The sequence below is a fragment of the Stegostoma tigrinum genome, chromosome 24 (assembly GCF_030684315.1).
Source record: "Stegostoma tigrinum isolate sSteTig4 chromosome 24, sSteTig4.hap1, whole genome shotgun sequence".
NCBI lineage: Eukaryota > Metazoa > Chordata > Chondrichthyes > Orectolobiformes > Stegostomatidae > Stegostoma > Stegostoma tigrinum.
The window spans coordinates 3,973,229-3,990,853 of NC_081377.1; the positions used below are offsets into that span (position 1 = coordinate 3,973,229).

At 41.0% G+C, this 17,625-nt stretch overlaps 1 protein-coding gene across 12 annotated transcripts in view; it reads right to left on the minus strand.

The window, feature by feature from the left end:
• Positions 1–17,625, minus strand: part of LOC125465044 (adhesion G protein-coupled receptor B2) — a 687,705-nt gene that overhangs the window by 564,829 nt on the left and 105,251 nt on the right. The gene's annotated exons all lie outside the window — the stretch shown is intronic.

Here is a 17,625-nt window from a genome sequence, read left to right on the forward strand (position 1 = left end):
CCTTGGTAAGCAGAAAATGTTGCTTGTACGTATTTGGTTAATGTCTCAAAACAGCAATAATTTCAGAATGTTCCAAAATGTGATAAAATATGACACCTTACCATCAAATTTACCATCAAAATTACGAATACAACTATCATGAAAGTCTAGCTCTGCTATAAAAAAATGGCTGGAGGAAATGTAAAAATAATTGATATGCTGGAGAGAACATACAAACACGAAAACAGGAGCAAGAGTAGACTATGCAACCTATTGCACGTGCACTACCAGTTAATATAATCACCTCAACATCACTTTGATATCCCTTGATTTCCTGAGATTAAATATTTGTTTATCTCTGCTTTGAATATACACAGAGCTTGTTCCTTAGAACAAGGTGGCACAGTTTCCTGATAAGGGATTGATCCAAGAGAACTGAAATGAGGAGAAATTTCTTATCTCAGACGATTGTGAATCTATCTGGAAAAATGTAGATGTTCAGCCATTCAATTATAGTTAAGAAAGGGATAGAAAAACAAATGCAGAATTTAAAAAGACTGCTTAAACAAAAGTAATTGTACAGTTTAAGTACATTAAACAGTGCCATATCAGTGAAGAACAGTACAGAAAACATTTCGCAATGTGATGTTCAGTGCATTTCTATTGGTTTAACTTTGCTTTACTTAGCTTTAACTTCATAAAAATGAAAAATTTTCGGAAAGTTGCCAATCTATAGAAGTGACTCCTTTTGTAGCATCTGCACCAAAGCATGTCAAGTGTACCCCCAGAACCTTGCACTCTTTTAATGTTCAGTTAGAAGCCAGTCATGCAATTTTAATGCAATTCCACAACTTAGCAAAGCATGCCAACCCAGCCGCAAAACATACGTATAGATGCTAACCACTTTCAGAAATGTTCTACAGAAATACCAACTGTTCCCACTTCACCAAAACTGTTCAACACACATTTCGGAGCTTATCAATAACATAAACCAGCTTCAGACTAGATGCTTGGATGACATACTGACTCCGCACTTTGGCTGTGCACAGTAAACACCACCATGTCATAAAAAGCAAAGGATGTACAACCTCTTAAACGTGCTTCATTATTCAATACAATGTTGATTGGTCTTGGGCTTCGACCTTCATGTCTGTTACACATAACTCTATTTCCTCAAGAGACAAAAAACTGCCTCAGTCTTAAATATATCAAGTAGGTCATGAGTCTTTGAAACTTTGTTCCTGAAAAAGCAATGGAAGTAGAGTACAGCAGACCTTGTTTTAACCGGCATCCTATGAACTGGCAAAATTTACATACTTCAAATACTAGAGATTTACTGTATTAATATGATCTCTGTGAAGTAGATCTGGGTGTGAGTGAGGAGGCTCTTTGCCAATAAGTTTTATTTAAGGAAAAGTTGCATTATTATTTAAGTGATTTATGTTGTAAATAAAATCTAACAGTGATGTACATATACTCTGCATTATGTTTCTATTGCTTAGTATGTTCTTACACTGATTATGTGAACCTCTTGATCAACTAGTTCCATTAGTGCCATTTAATAAAACGTTTGCTGTATTGAATATTTTAAGAACAGACATCGATAGGTTTGGATAAGTTAGAGAATGAAAGATTATCAAGGTAAACAGGAATAGGAAATAATCAGATTAGCCATTATATTACTGAATTATATTACATATTATTACACATTATACATTATATTACACGAGAGGGGCTCAGTAGCCTACTCTCTGAATTTGGAGATAGTAGGAATGGCCGATGCTGGAGAATCTGAGATAACAAAGTGTAGAGCTGGATGAACACAGCAGGCCAAGTAGCATCAGAGGAGTAGGAGAGCTGACGTTTTGGGTCTGGATCCTTCTTCAGAAAATTTTCTGAAGTGTCCAGATCTGAAACATCAGCTTTCCTGCTCCTCTGATACTGCTTGGCCTGCTGTGTTCATCCAGGTTGCCAACTTGTTTACTCTGAAATTGTATATGTTTGTCTCGTCACAGTTTTCTACAAAGCTATGGAAATTCTAAATGAAATCATTTACCCATGAATGCTGATCTCTTCTGTTAAATCATATGTTTGCGGGAGTTTTATTTATTTCCAAATCAAAATATCATCAAAACACTGAAGAACTTATTCAACAATATCTGTGCCTTGTTTTACATTATCATGATTTGTAATGTCATCGCTTCCAGGTCCTACAAAATATAATCAGAGATTACAGGAACTGCAGATGCTGGAGAATCTGAGGTAAAAAAATGTGGAGCTGGATGAACACAGCAGGCCAAGCAGCATCTTAGGAGCACAAAAGCTGACATTTCGGGTCTAGACCCTTCATCAGAAAAGGAGGAGGGGAAGAAGGTTCTAAAATAAATAGGGGCAGAGGGGGAGGCAGATCGAAGATGGATAGAGGAGAAGATAGGTGGAGAGGAGACAGACAAGTTAAAGGGGTAGGGATGGAGCCAGTAGAGGTGAGTATAGGTGGGGAGGTAGGGAGGGGATAGATCAGTCCGGGGAGAACGGACATGTCAAGGGGGCGGGATGAGCCTAGTAGGTAGGAAATGGAGGTGCGCTTGAGGTGGGAGGAGGGAACAGGTGGGACGAAGAACATGTTAGGGAGGCGGAGACAAGCTGGGCTAGTTTTGGGATGCAGTAGCGGGAGAGGAGATGTTGAAGCTTGTGAAATACACATTGATACCATGGGGCTGCAGGGTTCCCAAGCGGAACATGAGTTGCTATTCCTGCAACCTTTGGGTGGCATCGTTGTGGCACTGCAGAAGGCCCAGGATAAACATGTCGTCTAAGGAATGGGAGGGAGAGTTGAAATGGTTCGCGACTGGGACGTGCAGTTGTTTATTGTGAACCAAGCGAAGGAGTTCGGCAAAGCGGTCCCCAAGCCTCCGCTTGGTTAGCCCTATGTAGAGGAGGCCACAACAGGCCCAGCGGATGCAGTATACCACATTGGCAGATGTGCAGGTGAACATCTGCTTGATGTGGAAAATCTTCTTGGGGCCTGGGATGGGGGTGAGGGAGGAGGTATGGGGGCACGTATAGCACTTCCTGCAGATGTAGGGGAAAGTGCCGGGTGTGGTGGGGTTGGAGGTGCGTGTGGAGCAGACAAGGGAGTCATGGAAAGAGTGGTCCCTCCAGAAAGCAGACAAGGGTGGGGATGGAAAAATGTCTTTGGTGGTGGGGTCGGATTTCAGATGGCGCAAGTGTCGGAGGATGATGGGTTGGATCTGGATGTTGGTGGGGCAGTATGTTTGGGCGAGGTGGATTCTCTTTGGCGGGTATTGCGGGGACAGGGTGCGAGGGATAAGTTGCAGGAAATGGGGGAGACACGGTCGAGGGCGTTCTCGATCACTGCGGGAGGATGTTGCAGTCCTTGAAAAACGAGGACATCTGGGATGTACAGGAGTGGAATGCCTCATTCTGGGAGCGGAGGTGAAGGAGTTGGGAATAGGGGATGGAATTTTTGCAGGAAGGTGGATGGGAGGAGGTGTATTCTAGGTAGATGTGGGAGTCAGTGGGCTTGAAATGGATATCAGTTTCTAGTGGTTGCCTGAGATGGAGACAAAGAGGTCCAGGAAGGTGAGGGATGTATCAGAGATGGTCCAGGTGAACTTGAGGTTGGGGTGGAAGTTGTTGGTGAAGTGGATGAACTGTTTGAACTCCTCGTGGGAGCATGAGGCGGCACCGATACAGTCATCAACGTAACGGAGGAAGAGGTAGGGTTTAGGGCCAGTGTACGTATGGAAGAAGGACTGTTCCACGTAACCTACAAAGAGGCAGGCATAGCTTGGGCCCATGCGGGTACCCATGTCCACCCCCTTTGTCTGTAGGAAGTGGAGGAATCAAAAGAGAAGCTGTTGACGGTGAGGATGAGTTTGGCTAGGCGGATGAGGGTGTTGGTGGAGGGGGGCTGGTCGGGCCTGCAGGACATGAAGAAGCGGAGGGCCTTTAGGCCATCTGCATGGGGAATTCAGGTGTATAGGGGCTGGACATCCATCGTAAAAATGAGATGTTGGGGACCGGGGAATTGGAAGCTCTAGAGAAGGTGGAGGGCATGGGTGGTGTCATGGACAGAGGTGGGGAGTTCCTGGAACAAGGGGGAGAAAATGGAGTCCAGACAGGTGGAGATGAGTTCGGTTATGCAGGAGCATGTGCATTTATATGAATATGCATTTGTATGAACAACAAGGACAAGAAGATAACAATGTAAAAGTGTTGAATAATCAAATCTTTTAGGCAGTTTTTTTTTTATGATTCATGTCCTTATATAGGCACTCAGTAGCACAGAAATTACTACTGCTGAAAACAAGACACACCTAGACTTCAATACCTTGTCAGTAATTCAAAATCTAGCCAAAAGCAGTTCTGTCTTTTAAATAAATCAGTGATGTATAAGAATACATCAGTGCAAATGTGATGCCAGTTATGCAGGCCATATGTCCCGAAGACTGGTGGTTTACATCAAACAGCATATTTCTTGAGCTGTTCGCAATAAGCAACATACTGGGTGTAGCAGGATTTGCCATCAGCCACATTTGTAAAACTTGCAAAATAATGACCAACATTAAAACAAAAACAAAGTTGCTGGAAAGGTTCAGCCTTTCAGAACTCCGAGGAAGGCTCACTGGAGCCGAAACGTTAACTCTGTTTTTTTTACCTTCACAGATGCTGCCAGACCTGCTGAGCTTTTCCAGCAACTTTGTTTTTGTTTCTGATTTACAGCATCCACAGTGCTTTCAGTTTTTATCCAACATTAAACGTTTTTTTTCTGCAATTGGACAAGATTTACTAAATAATCCCGAGTACACAAAGAATTGCATTGACAACAAATGCAGGATAGTCAGCAGGTCTGCTAGTGTGCTGCATCTGTGTATACTGGAAGCTACGTACATTAGTACTCAGGGCTTTATCATTTGCAGACATAAGAACATGTACACACACTACATCTACTTCAACTCAACAAAATAGGTTATTTTATTATTCAGAGTAATGCTGATTAAACAAAGTCAAAATGACATTTGGCAGCCTGTTTTGAACATGGAAAGTGACATCATGGTGAATAAATTGCAAAAAAATTTGCAATGGTCTAGGAAACCATGCTTCACTTTGAAACCTCAATTGTCAAGTTTTATAATCAACTGGATTCATAACAGCATGCTTACCAGCATTTTCTGTTTCGTTTCTTTTTCTAATCTCCACCCATGCTAATTTTGATTCCTAAATTTTCTGATCCATGATCTGTTCTTATGAATGTAACTTCCATATATTACACTGTTATCAGGACAATGCCCCCTCCATTTTCATTTGCTTCATCTGTTTGAAATAATGTGTGTACCCTGGGATATTTACCTCCCAATTTCAATCAACTTGTATTCATGTGTCAGTTATACAATCAAAACCATGTATCTCTATTGGATACTCATCATAATTTAGAGGAGGTATTCACCCAGTAGCTTAAACACTAGATTATTAACTCAGAGACTCAGATAATACTCTGGGCGTCTGGCAGAATTCAAACTCATCACTAGTGGTAGAATTAGAATTTTTTCAACAATCTGGAATTAAAAATCTAAGAGACCACAAAACCACTGCTGATTATCTGAAAAACTCATTTGGTTCACATGTGTCCTTTAGAGAAAGAAACTGCTGTCCTTACCCGATTTGGCCTACATGTGACTCCAGACCACAGCAATGTAGTTGACTCTTAACTGCTCTCTCGGGAATATAAGGATGGGAAATAAATATTGGCCTGGTCAGTGGCACCCACATCCCGTGAATGATTTCTTGAAAGAAGTCATATTACAACACTTTGGACAGTCAGATGGCTTCAATTTTCTTTCTGCTAAGATAATCTCATGGTTACTCTATTACTACTAAATTATATGACCGATCCTGCCACTCTGCTGATTTTACCAATATCAATATGCTTTGTTACTGTCTTTTTATGCTCAGATTTCTAACACTCCCTTCAGCCAAACGCTCTACCTTCTCTGCTGGTTTAATGTTATTTTTTTCCTGCTCTGATCCAATTTGATGGTCACTCTAATGATTGTATACAATGTCCTTTATCGTTATAATTTGTTCTCTGTGACACAAACTGTTACCTGCCGTTACTTCCTTGCTCTTTCTCTTTAACATTCAGAATCATGTCTCACGTGAAAATCTTCTTTTCAACCCAAGTTGTATGACTCACCGGTACTCTGGTACCAGCATGGTTCTAATGAGGACCTTCTAAACTAAACAGTTCCCATTTTTCCCATGATGCTAATGATTAATTAATCAAAACCAGTTTATCTCATGTTAACCTTTGAACCATACATTCATCTCTCCAATTTTGTATATCCCATGCTTATAAACCCTGACCAGACCATCCAATTTATCATAAGGACTAGTAACTTTTGAAAAAAGTAGACAATGCCCGATATTTGCGAAGAGAATAATGCTACAAGATTCCATGGTTTTGAACAAACAAAAACAAACTTTACAAGACAAAGTTAGAACAGTAAGGTAATTTACAACATAGACAATTTATATTCGAACCTCCAGAATTAACCTGAGGTAAATATGGCCACTCAGAACAATTAATCAGTATTTAACCTGATGCAACTGAATCAACAATGCAAGATTATGGATAAACTTATCAAAAAGGAGGCACTTTTCAAGAAAAGGATGATTTTGAGTGGTAGCAACCACACTAATCCATTGCTGAAATTCAATTACAGGGGGTCTTACACAATTTTCAATTACCTCTCTGCTCATACACTGAATACAGCAGCAGTTCCCTTTGATGCTTCGAGATAGATGCGCTAGGGTCTGCAGATATAGCTACAGATATGCTTTTTTTTGAGCCAGCTGAGCTCCAAGACATCTTCTCTTTGATCTCTTACTTCAAGCACTAGTAATGCTTGGATAATTTAAAAGAAAACTTCATACCAAATAAAAAAAAGTTTAAAAACGATAAAAACTTTTTTTTCCACATTTAAAGAGAAATAATCATTGAGCGACCATTGCAGTGACCATTATTTTAAATTCGCTTTAAGGCTTTTAGCAACACACAATGATTACTCAATACAGACTCTGTCTTGGTATGGACATGTTTCTTCTTGCTGAATACTTACAAGTTTTCTTTGCAGATAATTAGACAAATGGACAAAAGAATGCTTGGGAAATGAAGCATGAAAACTAGATCTTTGGTAGTATGAACACAATGTTAACTGAGATTTCTCATTTGAGTGAACACTCCATTTTAAATAAACCCAGACCTGAGGTTCACTCTGAGCTTGGGGGAAAGAAGTTGAGAGTCACATGAAGTGACAATCTCAGACCTCAAATAAAAGCAAAATGGATACTGGAAATCTGAATTAAAAGCGATGTGCTGGAGAAATTCAGTGGGTCTGATTAACCCTGTTTCTTTCTCTACAAATGTTATGTTTCAAGTCTGATATCGCTTTTTAAAGATTAACTGTGATTCACCTGGAGCTGGCAATTAACTCACCACGCAAAAACTCAAAAGGCAACCCCTCCTGAGTTCACTTATGGACTCCTGGAGCTGGGGATGATTTCTCCCTTCAAAGGCACTCAGCAAATAATAAAGGGATCTTCCATCAGGAAGAGAAGGGAGGCACTAAGAGCCGTACACCTACATTTATTGCAAAACACCCAACCCAACCATCTGCAACTCCAATTATTCTCCAATGGCTTGGCTGCATTGGTGATCTAGGCCTCAAATGGATGCCTTGTCGGCAGCACCCACTACCCCGGTGCTGCAAGCAATCTAATCTGAAGGGGAGTAAGAATTCTGCCAGTGGGGTTAATCCCAAACATATCCTTTTATTGCCCAGTAAATTGCCCCAGAGGCACTTAATTTGGTGGGCTTTCCTGAAAGGAGACAACAAAGAACTCTCTCATTCCCTCTACAGCTGATGGGTGAGATTCCTGTTAACCTCTTTTAAATATTGCTTGTTCTGTTCTTGGAGTAGGTACTGAATTCATTCAGTTGGTGGTGGTATTCATTAGGCCAGGCCAGAATTTGTCTTATTATACATCTCTCAAACTCACTGATAGTTTCAGATTCTTTCAGATTCCTTTCTAGTACTACTTTACTATACCAGAAAACTGCCAATTTGGCTGCTGATTGAAATATTTGTCTTTTGAAGAAAACAAACATGCAATGGCCAAACCATTAAGCTATAGAATGCAGAAGATTAAAAGCTGATCATGCTGGATCAATGCCTAGACTGTGGGCTGTGTTATTTATGGAAGAGTACAAGAAGCTTTCATGTTAAGGTTTACTGAAAGAGAGTAATGTTTTGGCAAACATAAGGTGGCATCCTGGAAAACTACTGAAATCAAAAGTCAGTTTACTCCTTTTTCTTAAACAACAAAAACAGGGATAGCATGCTGCATCCTGCCATTATAAATAAAAGAAAAACTTAAAACTTAAGTTCATTATGACCAAGGTGGTACTTCACCATTATATTGTAATGAATGTATTAACTAGTTTTTTACTCTCATTTGCAAAATTTTATTTTCCAGATTCCACTAAAGTAGTAGCAGGAAAGTCACTAAATAATAGAATAGCACAGTCCAGAAGGAGGCTCTTTGGCTCATCACATCTGGGCAAGTTCTACGATAGAGCAATGCAATTATTGCCATCCCCCTGCAATTTCATGCACAAATCAGGCATTATTATACAAATCGCCCTGAGATGCTCAGATTTGAAAATAGTATTCCAGCAAACTGCAAGTGTTAGGCAAAAGTGCAAGGATTTATCATAATTTGCTTACCTTTGTACTCTGTTCCTCTAATAATAAAGAACTCATAAAGTCGTTTCAACTTGGTTTGCCACCTTTAAAGATTTGCATACACGCACACAAAGGCCAAGATTTAACAAGAAGACAGTGGTTCATCCACCAGCTAGCAATTGAGGAATGAGTTAATTTCTTCAAGCCATATCGGTTGCAACAGCATTTTACAGGCCAAGATTTGTGGCTTAAAATTCCTGGAGAGAAGATGTCACCTTGAAGAGCTACCATTCAATCAGAAAAATATGGTAAGCAATAAATAGGAGGAGAAGGTTAAGATGAAGGAATCATATGGGGCAATTGCCATAATATGACAGAATTCACTCTGCAGTTTGAAAGTGCGAAGGTGAAATCAGAGGCAACCACATTACAATCGCAGTAAAGGTAACTACAAAGACATGAACTTAAGAACAAAAGAAGTAGGAGCAGGAGTAGGCCTTCTAGTCCATCCAGCCTGCTCAAATGAGGGAGAAGTTGGCCAGAGTTGATTGGAAGGGGAGCCTAGCAGGAAGTACAATGGACAGCAGTGGCAGGAGTCTCTAGGGGTAGTTCAGGAGGCACAGTAGAAATTCATCCCAAGGAAGAAGAACAAATATACTAAGGGGAAGATGAGACACCGTGGCTGACAAAAGAAATCAGGGACGGGATAAAAGCAAAAACAAAAAGCATAAAATGAAGTGAAGATTAATGGGGAGCCAGAGGATTCGGAAGGAAGAAGGAGGTGAAAAATGAAGGTAAGCTAGCTAACAACAGAAAAGAAGATTGCAAGAGATTTTTTTTAGATATACAGTAGGTAAGAGGCCAGTGGATATTGGGCCACTGGAAAGTGAGGCTGGAGAAGTAGTAATGGGTAACAAAGAAATCTCAGAGGAACTATACAAGTACTTTGCATTGGTCTTCACAGTGGAAGACATCAGTAGCATATCAGAACTTTATAGAGTCAGGGGGAAGAGATGAGTACAGTGGAAATCACGAAGGAGAAGCTGCTGGGGAAGCTGAAAGGTCTGAAGGTGAATAAATCACCCAGACCAGATGGACTACACCACAGAGTTCTGAAAGAGATAGGTCAGGGAATTGAAAAGGCATTGGTGGTAATCTTTTGGGAATCATTGGAGTCAGGGAGGGTACCAGAGGACTGCAAAATGGCTAATATAACATTCCTCTTTAAGAAGGAGGGAGGATGGCAGAAAATGGGAAATTTTAAGTCGGTTAGCCTGATTTTGGTCATTGGTAAGATTTTACAGTCCAATATTAATGATGAGATTGCAGAGTATTTGGAAGTACATGGTAAAATAGAGCTGAGACAGCATGGCTTCATCCAAAGGAGAAGTCAGAGGAGTTGATGAGGAAGGTATACAAAGGAGATCCCAATGGACGTGATCTACTTAGATTTCCAGTAAGGCCTTTAACAAAATGCCGCACCGGAAGCTGCTAAATAAGACAAGAGCCCATGATGTTAGGGGCAACTGGCTGGATGGAGGATTGGCTGACTGGCAGAAGGCAGACAGTGGGACAAAGGGGTCTTTTTCAGGATGGAAGCTGGTGACTAGTCAAGTTCCGCAGGGATCAGTGTTGGGACTACAGCTATTCACATTGTACATTAATGATCTAGGTGAAGAGACCGAGGGCATTGTTGCTAGTTTGCAGATGACACAAAAATAGGTGGAGCAAATAGGGAGGCTGCAGATGGATATAGACAGACTAGGAGAGTGGGCAAAGGGGCAGATGGATTTCAATGTAGCAAAGTGTGAGGTTATGCATTTTGAAAGGAAGAATAGAGGTAATGACGATTTTCTAAGTGGGAAAAGGCTTTGGAAATCTAGTCCAGGATTCCCTTAAGGTTAACAAGCAGGCTCAGTTGACAGTTAGGAAGACAAATGCAATTCATTTCAAGAGGGCTTGGATACAAACGCAGAGATGAAATTCTAAAGCTGTATAAACTCTGGTCAGTTTTGGACTCCTTATCTAAAGATGGATGTGCAGGCATTGGGGAGGTCCAGAGGAGGTTCACAAGAATGACCCCAGGGATGAAGTGCTTGTCATATGAGGAACACTCGAGGACTCTGAGTCTGTATTCAATGGAGTTTAGAAGGGAGAGTAGGGATCCCTACGAAACTTACAAAAGTACTAAGAGGTATGGATAGACAGGAAGTGGAAAAGATGTTTCCACCAGAAAGAGAGACTATAACTAGTGGAGGAGGGGTGTAATTGGAACTGCAGCCGCTGGAGAATCTGGGGCACAGCTTTAGAGTGAAGGGATGATGTTTTAGAACTAAGATGAGGAGGAATTTGTGGAACACACTACCATAGAAGGCTGAGGCCAAGTCATTCAGTGTATTTAAGACAGAGGCAGATAGGTTCGTTATTAGTAAGGGAATTAAGGGTTATGGGGAGAAAGTAGGACAATGGGGTTGAGAAGCATATCAGCCATGATCCAGCGGTGGAGCAGACTCAATGCATCAATGGTCTAATTCTGATCCTATATTTTAAATTAGTGAGCAATGTAGACAGACTGAAATTTAGCATAGAAAAGTGTGAAGTGTAAACACTTTGATAGGAAATATGAGGAGAGGGAACATCAGTTAAATGGTGCAACTTAAGCGGGTGCAAGAACATAGACAACTAAAACAGAAATTGCTGGAGTAACTCAACAGGTCTGACAGCAGCTGCGGAGAGAACGCAGAGTTATTGTTTCAAATCCAATAACCCTTCTTCAGAACATAGATACTTTTGTAAGATGGCCAGAATTTTCCACCTCCATCCTCCAGAGTGAGCTGGCAGCAGGGGCATAGCATAATTGACCATATACTCTTCAGTTCCAGTAACACCATTGAGGTGGTGGTGGTGGTGGTGCAGTAGGGTTCAGACACCATAGAAAGATTTTTAAGCAAAAGTGGCCCTCTATTGTACCCTCTTGAACTCGTGGTCAAGTTGCCAGTACATGCGTTACATCCTCACCACAGACTTTGCCCTCCTGCACACTGTTAAACTACTAATATCTCAATTGGCCATAGGGCAGGAAAGCCAATCACATTTTCTGCACCATATAATACCAGCACAGGCTGGAAGGCGATAGGCACTGTAGACTCCACCTGTGGTCAATATATAGTCATTTCTGCATTGCTTCAAATCATATTATTCAGCTTATATTATTTGTCTTTATTTTTTCCTAAAACCCAGATGCCATTAGCACCTAGTGAACCTGATTGACTGTTCATACATTCATCACATCCTTAATGCAATAATGTGGCACAAATTGAAAGATGACATATTTAATTCAGCACATTCAACAGAGGGAGGTGATGGCCTCATGGCATTATCACTGGGCTGTTAATCCAGAGACTCAGATAATGTTCTGGAGACCTAGGCTTGAATGATGCCATGACAGGTCGTGGAATTTGAATTTAATAAATGTCTGGAATTAAAAATCTAATGATGACCATGAATCCATTGTCAATTGTCAATCATCAAAAAACCCATCTGGTTCCCTAATGTCCCTTGAAGGAATGAAACTGCCATCCTTACCTGGTCTGGCCTACTTGTGACTCCAGACCCAATGAAATGTAGTTGACTGATAACTTCACTTCTGGGCAATTACGGATGGGCAATAAATGCTGCCTAGCCAATGACACCCTCATCCCATGAACAAATAAAGGAAAAAAACATGCCTGGTATAAATCACAGGTTAAAATGTTGACTGTCACTTATACCACAGAAAGCAGTGGTATGTCTGTTACTTCCAAATCAACATGAATTTCACTGCAATACAATGCACATTTGCAGAACCACATTAATTTACTTCCTTCTTTCTGCAAAGCTCTGCTTCTTGCTGCGCAGTCCCTCTAAGTGGCTGCACCCTCTGTCATTCTCCTCATTAGAGGAATTGAGCTAAAAACACAGACATCCCTTTGGCAAATGAAAACGTTACTGTTGAGTCTTGACGCCAGTTACTGCTGTGGGCCTGGGAGCTGCAAAACAACCCTTTTCATGCATCCAAACTTGATAATGCCATTTCTTCCATTCAAAATCTCAAACACTGCGTGTTAATACTGAATACCTCTCAATTGCCACTCAGTCCTTGCCCCTTTTATGGACTGTGTGAGCCTCTATGCAGCCTCTGAGCCAGCCAAGAAAATCATTAAAATAACTGACAGTTGACTAACAGCCTTATTACCTGCTATCACCAATGGAGCTGTCGATGATCTACTGTTCACATCTTGAAAGATTGGTCGGCATCTTGCCATTAGGGAATCAGACCAATGCTGGCTGACATTATTTTACAAGCCCTACCTCCAATCTGTCTGCCATGGGGTCAATAAAATTGAGTCAGTAGAATTATTATAGCACAATATGGCCCTTCTGGATGTGACAGTTATCTGTTCAGCAATTTAATTAATCTCATTCCACTTTCTGTCCCTGTTGCACAGTACCTTTATTTCCCTTATGATTAATTAAAGTTCCTTTGCAACCATTGCTAATTTTCACTTCTACCAAGCAGTACTCTATCCTTCCTGCTACTTCTCCTAGAATCTCATTGACTGTAATTTAGCTAATAACCCATATGGCATTTTATCAAATAACTTTAAAAGTTCTTATATATAACATTATGCATTAAAATCTACCTGTGACTACAGAAAGAATGCAGATAAATTAATAAAACACAATGAGCAGAATCTTATAGGAATCTGAAGAATGTGAGTAATGTCAAGATTTGTCGCAGAACTAGGTGAGAAGTCTAGCAGGATTTATCTCAAAATCAGGAGCATCTTTTCCATCTTTCATGTTTTTATTGGGCAGTGAGCTTCTTGCTCAGCAGTGATGATTTGTCAATCAAGGAGGAATTATTGTTTGTTAAATATCTTAAGAACAGCAGAATTTTCCTCATTTATATTCAGCTGCTTATCTTACCAAAACGCCAAATAAGCAAGACAGTTGACAATCTTAATATGGAAATCAGAGAAGATGACTAGCGATGTCAACTCACTATTTGCTCGAAAGAACCTCCAAATTGGACACCAGGTACTAGTATCACATGGCACACTCTTATGGATATCAACCACACACACCACATGCTGACAGATATTAGCATCTGACATGTGCCAACTTCTGAGAATCCCCATGCCACATCTCCAATCCATTCATAGGATATTTCTGTATTTCAAAGCTGTACCTCAGGCTTCACTGGCAACTATCATTGCAATGCTGCTGCAAGGACCCTGTGAACACAGGGACACCCAGCTCACAGACTGAATGAGGCTGCGCCGCCAGTTTCTCTGTCACTGTGTTCACTTACTCCGGCCCTACTCGTATGCTCACAGGATCTCTGATTTATAAACCTTTCTGTGTTTTTCCCCCTCAGCCAGAGCATCAGCTCATATTAGTTATGTTTTGTATTGCCATTTAGGACATACAAAATGGAAGAAAACTTATCAAGGTTGTCAGCAGGCCTCAGTCAAGTCAAATACAGCATTCACACGAAGGGTCCTTGCACAGAAAATCAAGGGCAGCCTTCAAGTCCAGTTCAAGGGCATAAACATGAAATTCATAGACAGAATCCTCTCCACACAAGAGGTGGGAAGCCTAAGTTGGGCAGCCCACCACAAATCGTGGCTCTTTCTACCCTAATGAGGCCACTATATCCCTGCAACAGAAAGAGACAGGTATTAAGGGAGATGAAAAAGAGTAGCACAGCACTTATTTTGGTGCAGGTGGGGAGGTGTCATGAGCAAATTCATACGCAATGCAGATGGCATGCAAAGGTTAGTGCTGTTGGGGGCTGAATGTGTGAGACAGAGTGGGGCAGGATGGTGCAAGCAATAGTGAAAGTAATATAACATGAAAGATGGGAAAGCAAAGGCAGAATGAGTACGAGCTATCATAAAAAAAAATGCTGGCGGAATGGAGAAAGACATTGACCTTGTTCCTACAGTGCCTGACATTTCTCCGGACAGCTGAGACTGCTTTAACATGGGTGACAACCTTAGACCAAGCTGGCAGGATCTACTGTTGCCATCTCTGCGCTGGTCCTGGGGGATGAGGAACACCCACATCCACATCATCCCATCTGGGACAACTTCCAGCTTCCTGCCCACAAAATGAGGAAATAATTTCTCCCTATCTATCAAGTGTCAGGCAAATTTCAGGGATCATGCAGGGCAGCTCCTGACAAACAGCACTTGTTCAGCTATACAACAGGCTTTTAAAGGCTCAAGGAACACTGGTCTTTCAGCAGCTATCCAGCGAATGCAAGTCATTCCAAATGGCATGCGACAAGATTGGGCTAGAAATGGATGTAAGGGAATCATATGGAGTGGGAAGCGGGTTGGTACTTAATGAGGCACCTTCCATGAGATAATAGCAAGAAACCCATTTGGGACTTGTGGCAAAAATCTATCCAAACAACCTGTTGTAATTTGGGCTTAGCCAAAACAAAAACTAAGATTCAACCCAATGGGCCTTTACCAGACCACATTTTAAAGGTGCTAATTAATTTTGTCCCAGATTATCATCACTTGAAGTTCTCTGCCACAGGGATTTATTCCCTTTCTTGAACATGAATGTAATAGTTCTGATGCTCCAATTTTATAGCGCCATCTAGAATTGGAGACTGTGGCTCTTCAACTACAACTTATTTTACTCAGCAACCTAAGGCATGCAATCCTAAACAGATGCCATTTCTACTTTGACTAGTATTAATGTTGTGACTATTTTTATTCCTTCCAAAATCTCTACTGCAAAATCTTCTTTCATGCTACATTGGCAGTAACACCTTCACAAATGAAGACAGTGAAGCAACATAGCCATGGAGTTCTCCTAGCAAGTTCACCTACTTTCAAACTTAATTAGTCCATGACTGTGTAATTGTTTTATTAACGAGTGAATCTGCTCTATGTGAAAGGTCAGGCAACAATTATGAGTCTTATGTTCAAATTTTCAGAGATCCAGAAAATAAAAGACTCCTTCAATTTCCAAAGTGGTAGAGTGCAAATACTGAGCTTCTTTTCCAAACAATACAAGCACGACCATTGGTACTTCATCTGTCCTTCTTGAAATAAGAGGGAAAGAAATGAAGGGACAGAAAATTGGCAAGGCTGTGTCTTCTAATACAATGGCTTTAAGAAGTATATTCATTGCTGGGTGTTTTTTTTTTGAAGAGATGTTTTAAGATAGAGGTGGCAAGCTATCTATTTGTAACCAATCAAGTAAACGGCTTGAGAGGTCTTGGGGAATTTTTTTTAAAATGTTGGAACAACAGAAGTAGCATGAATGGGTGGGGTCAGGCTCCCACAAAATCAGGATTTTTAGTTTGGCTTTCAATAGTTGTTGGTGTTTTGAAGCTGCCATAGATCTGTGCTACAGGAAAACACTTGTGGTCTCTTTGTCTCTACCAGAATTTTCTCTTTTTGCTGCCAGAATCACACAAGACTGCTTTACTGACCCCACTTTTGCCAAGGCTACGTTTATAGGATGCGATGTTGGAACAGTTGCTGTTGAGTAATTAAATAATCTAATATTCTGTCAAGTTTTCCAGTACAGTCTAACCAGTTCTTCTTTCTTTCATTTGTGTTTCAACTAGATGCAAGAAAATAAAAGTGTGATTTGCTCAAAGCTGAGTAGTGTGACCAATCGAATTACATCTGGAATATAACACCTTATATTTGCCTTTAAATAAGATAAAAGTTGGGATCTAGGGAATCTTCATGATATATTTAAAGGGAGTTTAGTCTGGTCCATAACATTCACCAGAAACACATTCTAACCACATGCCAGACTAATCTCCATGCCATAATATTTGTGGCAAGGCATCAATATGTTTTTTTTAATTTAATTATGGGATATGGATGCTGTTGATTAGGCTAGCATTTGTTGTCTATCCCGAATTGTGCTTGAGAAAGTGGCTGTGAGTTGTATTCTTAAAGTTCACAGGCAGCAGCCGCCTCCTCTTTGCACATCCATCCTCCAGCAGGCCAGTCTCAGGGCCCTCCACCTCTTCCTGGAAAGAAAACTTGAATCATTTCCATCCATCACTACCCTTCTCCACCTGGCCGAAGTTATCATAATTTTGAACAAATTCTCTTTTAACTGTTTCCAAGTTCTTCAGATCAAAGGTGCAGCCATGGATACCCACCTGTGCCTCAGTTATGCTCGTCGCTTTGTGGGGAATGTGGAACATTCCTTGTTCCAATCCTATACAAATCCCTCTCTACAAATCTCTCTCCGCTATGTTGATATCATGATCAGTGCTGCTTCCCTCTCTGGTTCTGAATTGGCAAAGATTATCAATTTCGCTTCCAATTTTTACCCTGCCCTCATCTTCATCTGGTCCATCTTCGACTCTTCTCATCTTCAACATCTGCTTCCATTTCTGGAGTGAGTCTGGCTACAAATATACACTGCAATTCCATCAACTCCCACAGTGACCTCAACTACGCATCTTCACACCCTCCTTCCGATAAGGACGGTGTCCGATTCTCCTAGTTTCTCTGTCTCCATTGCGTTATTCTGATTATGCTACCAACTACAAGGGGTGCCTCAGAAATGTCCAGCTTTTTCATCAACTGAAGGCATTCTGCTACCCTTAGCCTGCATAAAGGATTGTAAGTGGCTATTTCCATCACCTGCAACAGGATGCCATGACCAGGCACATAAGAACATAATAACATAAGAAGTAGGAGCAGGGATAGGCCATCTGTCCCCTCGAGCCTGACCCACCATTCAATAAGATCATGGCTGATCTTTGGGACTCAGTTCTACTTACCCACCCATTCACTATAACCCTTAATTCCATTACCTGTCAAAAATTTATCGAGCCATGCCT